The following is a 5,930-nucleotide window of genomic DNA, read 5'->3' as shown; positions in this document are numbered from 1 at the left end:
AATGTAGACGGAGCAGTGATACCCCTTCTGGTAGGACTGATGGAGGCTCGTAGTGAGACGCCCAGTACTTACAGGTTGCCCGTCGAGGTCTGTAGGAAATCCTGGCGGATCAGTTGATCCATGAAATCTCCTTCAACGTCGGTGTTATCGGCAAAAGTTTTTAGAGTAATCTCAACAGGGTTTCTGCTTTACAGAACACAAACTATAAGTCGTCATTCAATACAATCAATAAATGACGACTAGGTGATGTGCCCAAATTGAGTGTTGTTCAAGGTCATCTCAGGTAGCAAAGGTTCACTAGTCCAGGTTCTGCGAGAGATTAAGTTGTCATCCAGATCTACATTTCTCGAACTTGTCATTCTGTGTTATAGTAGGTATCCAAACGGTGCGAATGTGAGAGTGCATAAGCTGCCGGGGTAGTCAAAGTTACAATGTAGGCACAATTGGATTATGTTCATAGTCACACCACTCCCGTTCTACTGCTCTGGCGTAATTTCTCCGGTGTGTCCACACCAGAGGGAAACACTGGGCTCGAGTTTCGCTCTTATCAGACCTCATCAGCAGTTCATATCCAATGGCCGTGCCGGGATTTGAACCCTGGACATCTGATATGCGAGGCGAGCGTGCAACCACTACTTCACCAACGCACATTGGACGCACCTGAATTTTCACGTCTGAACAGGCGAACATGTTCACGCTTTAGCGATGTGATTGGTGTGCCCGACCCATTAAGCTACCACCCAGTAACTGTCCTGGTTGTGACGATCGTCTGACCCGTCAGTCAGGACTTCCCAGTCAGTTAGCGTGACACACGCTCGAAACCCACTGACCAACTTTTTGGTTACAGTTTTTTGGGGCGAACCCGGTCGTGGGCTGTCGAAGAGTTTTCAGCAACCTTGTGAATAGTTTCCTTTATGAAAACTAAAAACTTGTTGCCGCAATTCGCTTCCGCGAGTTCAGTGAGGTCGTACCAGTCTACTCAACTTCGGCCATCTTATGTACTTGTGACCACGGTAACCCCACACCCTACCAAGAACATACCATCGGGTATGTTTTCTTGATTTAGGTGTTTTTCAGAAGCGGGAAGAAACAAATTAGACCCGTATTGCAAGTTTTCTGTACAGCAGTAATGGGAAATTTCTCATATCCGAGTGCTTCAAACGTCTTCCCCGTGTCTACGGTGGAATATCTCTCAGTAGGTGGAACAGTCGGCTCAGTTTTATCAGTGACCTCTCCCAAATATGAAATGCTAACAAAATGTGGTGAACGTGTCTAACGAATAGGGGACGACGGGCCATCTTTTTACTATTTATCTAAGCGCTAAACAACCAACCGCTAGACAACCATTCGTAAGCCGACGGATGTCGAGCTCTGATGCTTGGTACTTCATCCTCTTCGTATTCGATCCACGTTACAGTTCTAGTGTGGTCGTTCACACCTAGCTAACGCCGATCCAATTCTAGTCTAGTCAAGGAAACCCTACCCAGCAATGTTTTGAAATCAAACACCTAGGGTGAATGATAAAACAATAAAGAGACAATTCAGAAAATAAAGTAATTCTCAGCTTTGATATTGGAAGGGATTGTACTCACGTAGCGGGGTTTCTGAAGTTCTTTCCTCTCTTTTGAGAGTTCCTTTGTCCGGTGGAGTACTGTATTCATGCAGTCCAGACTTTATTGCTTTCCAAACGTCCGGAAGCGGCAAGGCTGTGTTCAGCTGGCTTGGATGTTGGTTAGACCTTTCCTACTGTTTAAGAACCATGTTAGTATCAAACAAAGACGATTGTATCGTTGGGCAGTTTTGTCTGGGGGTTCTCCCACCAGTCACTGTGAAAGGACCACTAGCTTTTCTCCATTTCTTTGTCGGTTCGCTGGGAATTTTTCTCCACCACAGGGGGTGGGGCGTATTAGATAAGGCCTCTTCTACGTAATACGAGTAACCGGACTGCCATCTCGCTACATTTTCCATTTTCTCACTGCAGCACTACTAACGTCCCACTGCTTGACTGATGGACTTGATTGTTCCGTCCGATTTCCAACTCTTTGCCATTCTGCTTGCTTGTTTATCTCACCTCCTAATCTGAGTAAAAATGGAGTCACCTTTCAGCCACGCAACACTCGATTACTGACTGTGGGGCTGCTGATATTCTATAGTTAACTGGTGAGATCGTTGCGAAGGCATCAGAAGTTCCAATCCGGGGTTTTCTTTGCGCGTTATTCAACGTCTCTAGAAAGGTGCTTCCATTTTTATGGGACGGGATAAGTTACTGGCGGCCCAATACAGTTAGCTTTTGATTTTTGATTCAACTGGTGGAAAATTCATGCAGTCTGCGGCGGGGAAGGTGACTTGCTCTGAACAATCCAGGGAGCTTGCCTTGTCAGGGCTTCCAAAAGCGGGGCACCATAAAAAAGATGTTCATTACTGAAGATGGTAAATATTTTCATGGATTTCTGAAGGCAACCAACTTGCACTTTTAGTTGGCCTTCTTCCTTTCCAAAAGTACACCCCCTGGAGAACCTTGAGGGCGACGCGCTTTAGTGACTGCAACAACTGGCACCAGATTTTGTATGCCTGCCTTTTCAACACACATACATCCGCTGCACCTCGCTTGGCCATGTACCAACGGTTTCCAGGACCGTGGTGTCGGTATCGATCGGCGATCAGTTTACTGCATCTTCCTCACGGCCATTCATCCAACGACCTAAAGCACAAGGAATTTGGCTGGAGAAACTCGAATCTCGTATTTGATCATTCGGAACAGTTGAGTGAATAAGGCGTGAGCTTACTGACTACAAGGCAGATGGTTCCAACCCAACCTCTGGGCGTCCCGTATGTAGACTTAGACAACTTGGCAGTGTCTTGGCCCTCACGCTTTTCTTTGAGGGGCATTAAAGTGCTCACTGAACGGTTGATTCATTATTCTGTCGTGCGGTCAAGATGAAAAGGATAAAAGAGACTGGTGACTGGTGACATAGCCCCAGGTTCTCATAGGTTACCTGCTTTGATGGTAAAAACTTTGGACCTGAAAGTTTCTTTATCCAATTTGAAATTCATCCGACAAGCAAAGGTCAGTCGTTTTCTGTCTCCCATCACTGGATGACAAAGTTTCTTGTCAACAGACAAGTATTTACTTTAAATCTACTTCCATTCATAAAACAACACTGCAATCTCATCCAATTTAGACTGTCCTAATCCCATAGGACACCAGAATTAGACAAGCGTGAGGTATGTCGGATGATTTGGGTGTGAAAGTTCTTTAAATCACGGTTATCCTAACCGCAATTTAGGCGGATGATTGAACACAGGTGAACGCAGTAGCACAGGTGGGTGTGATTTCGGTCTCTGTGCTATCACACAGTGCAACGTTACAGCCCCACGTGGTCAGACTGTGTCCAGAGATAATTATAGACCCGCCTCCTCGTCAGCATTCGGGGCGTTTCCTTCGTTTCGAAGGTTGACTGCGGACGTGTTCTGATCATTCGACACGACGGAAGCAGCCCGCATTACAACAGTTTGTGTTCCGCTGATTCAGTCAGCCGGAATAACTGCACACCAACAGACCGATTTACCCAACTCGGCTAAGCAATAACACACTGTATTCGGATGATTCTTATAGGACACGTGCGGATGTGAATCGGTGAGATAGAGGCAGATTTCGGCGAAGCTGGTGAACGGACCTACTGCTACCCAATCCCCGGTGATAACGAAGGGTTGGAATCGCTTTATCCACGATTACAGGGATCAAGTTAAACCGAAACTATTTCCAAAATTCTGCAACGAATTGACGCAGTGAATAGATGAAATTGGAATATGACAAAGCAAACATTCGTTTGGTTTTCTATCCCTGGAGCGAATATCGAAAGCGAATTCCCTAGTGGGCTTTTGGACGCATGTGACATCAAATCGGTCAGTTCATCAGAGGGGCGAGTCACGTGGGTGGAACGCATGCGTAGTGGAATCGGTCAACAAAACAACGACCAAAAGGGTCAAATGACCACGTGGTCACACGGAATCTGAAATCTCCAAAAAGTCACTTATTCGTCGCAAAATTTGAAAATTGTGTTGATAATAGACTGCTCGACAGATGGCCTGAAAAGTCCAGTATATTTGTTGCACCCAAATCGACGGTTTGTAGGATCCCTCAGGATCGCCTTCAGGTAGAATATCACCGAAAACAACTGGATGTAGGTGGTATTGTAAGGCGACTAATCATCAGGTGCTTCTCCATTAGACATGATGGATTAAGGTATACAGGGAGGCTACTGCAATTGTAGATTGTTCTCAACCTCTTCAGAGATTTCTTGAACATTTTTAGATAAAACAACACTACATCAAAGTCTTCCTGTACAACCGATGAATAAAACGCGGTATGAGGATTTGTTGTACGTTGAACCATGCGTTCTACGTCCGTTTGGTACTATATAAGCTCAGCGCGAGTAAAAACGTAAATTCTTTCTCACAGTGGCTGATTGTCAGTCGTTCAGTCAAATGACTACGCTGAATCATAACCACGAATGCAAGAATTTCAATTTAAGAAAACTCAACTCAGATCATTCATTCGTCAGATTTTCCTTTGTCGTCTCATTCCGTTGCAGACATTGAGGTAAAACTGAGACTCCTATCTAGTATCATGCCCCATGCTCTGATAAGCACGCGTAACCAGTGCAACACACAATTGTTACAGGAGCAACCCCCTTCCAAAGTTACGACAACATCCCACGATAAGCGTGTGAACTTTGATCTCCCTAGCGAAATATGACAGACCAATAAGCTTCATAAAAGCTTACAAAGGAGAGCTGTTGTTGAGGTTGAAATCTTCTGGGAAGAGCCCAAAAGAGCTCTGGTGGGGGCATATGAAATGGAACTTCTACGAAATTTGATCTTTGCTGGCGATGAGTCTCCATATGAGTACGAGTGTAACAGGATCAACGCTCCACAAAATCCGTGTACTTAGGGGGAGTTGACACTAGACTGGACTTCATGACCGAAGGGGTATCACAGTGAAATATAGCCTAACGATGGGGACTTTTAAAAAACACAGTCCTTCAGGTGCAATAAACGGATGACGATGGAAGGAAATTTGATGATTTTTAGTGGAGATTTTGTTCTGTAAGTGAAGTCAGTTTCTGCTGAGAAGCTGAGAAGACCTATAAAGCTGTCCACATCTCACAAAGCTCAAATGGTTTGTGACCTTCCGGTCAGTGACCATAGCGCCTGTCTAAGTGAGGGCTAGTCAAACTGCTGATTAGCCATTCGTGACAAACGGTTGCGAGTTGAACCACTGACAGTGAGGCCGCGGGCACAAAACTCGTGGAGTTTCATGAGATGCTCACTAGAGAAACAGCTGTACAGTGCTTCTGGGCCTTTTAGCTTACCTCGGTTTCATTTCATCAAGTTACGTTCTCCTTAACCTCCAGTTGGCCTCCAACTCAGGTTCTTGTGGGCTTTGTCGCTATTGCGAACAGGGAGCTGGCTACGTATTGCGATCCACTTGAAGGATCGGATTTGGTGAGCGAAAATCTCAGCAGCTGCTTTATGCAAACGTTCACACCCTCTGACAGTTCCAGAATTTCAACCTTGAAAGGCAGTTGGCCGGTAGTATTTATCTAGGTAGTGACCCAACCTAAGCTTCAAAGTTACTGTACCCCGGCATATGCTCGTCTTGGTGGATAGTCCGAGCGCACAGTTGTCTGCTGATATGTCTTAGACTCAGACAGACAGATTAACTAAAAAGCTCACCATCATTCTCGAAGTTGACGTGATTGGGCAGCTAATAGTTAACGGAACTACTGTAACGACAACAAAGCGATCCACAACGCCACTACCAGCCAAAATGAGGCCAAGGGTTCACACTCACATTTAAGCCAGTCAAGAGTCTTCATTTTGTACAGCATGGGTTCCCTTACTTCACTGGTATATATATATATATA

Source organism: Opisthorchis viverrini (assembly GCF_000715545.1).
Source record: "Opisthorchis viverrini unplaced genomic scaffold opera_v5_9, whole genome shotgun sequence".
Classification (NCBI taxonomy): domain Eukaryota; kingdom Metazoa; phylum Platyhelminthes; class Trematoda; order Opisthorchiida; family Opisthorchiidae; genus Opisthorchis; species Opisthorchis viverrini.
This window is presented reverse-complemented; position numbering follows the sequence as displayed.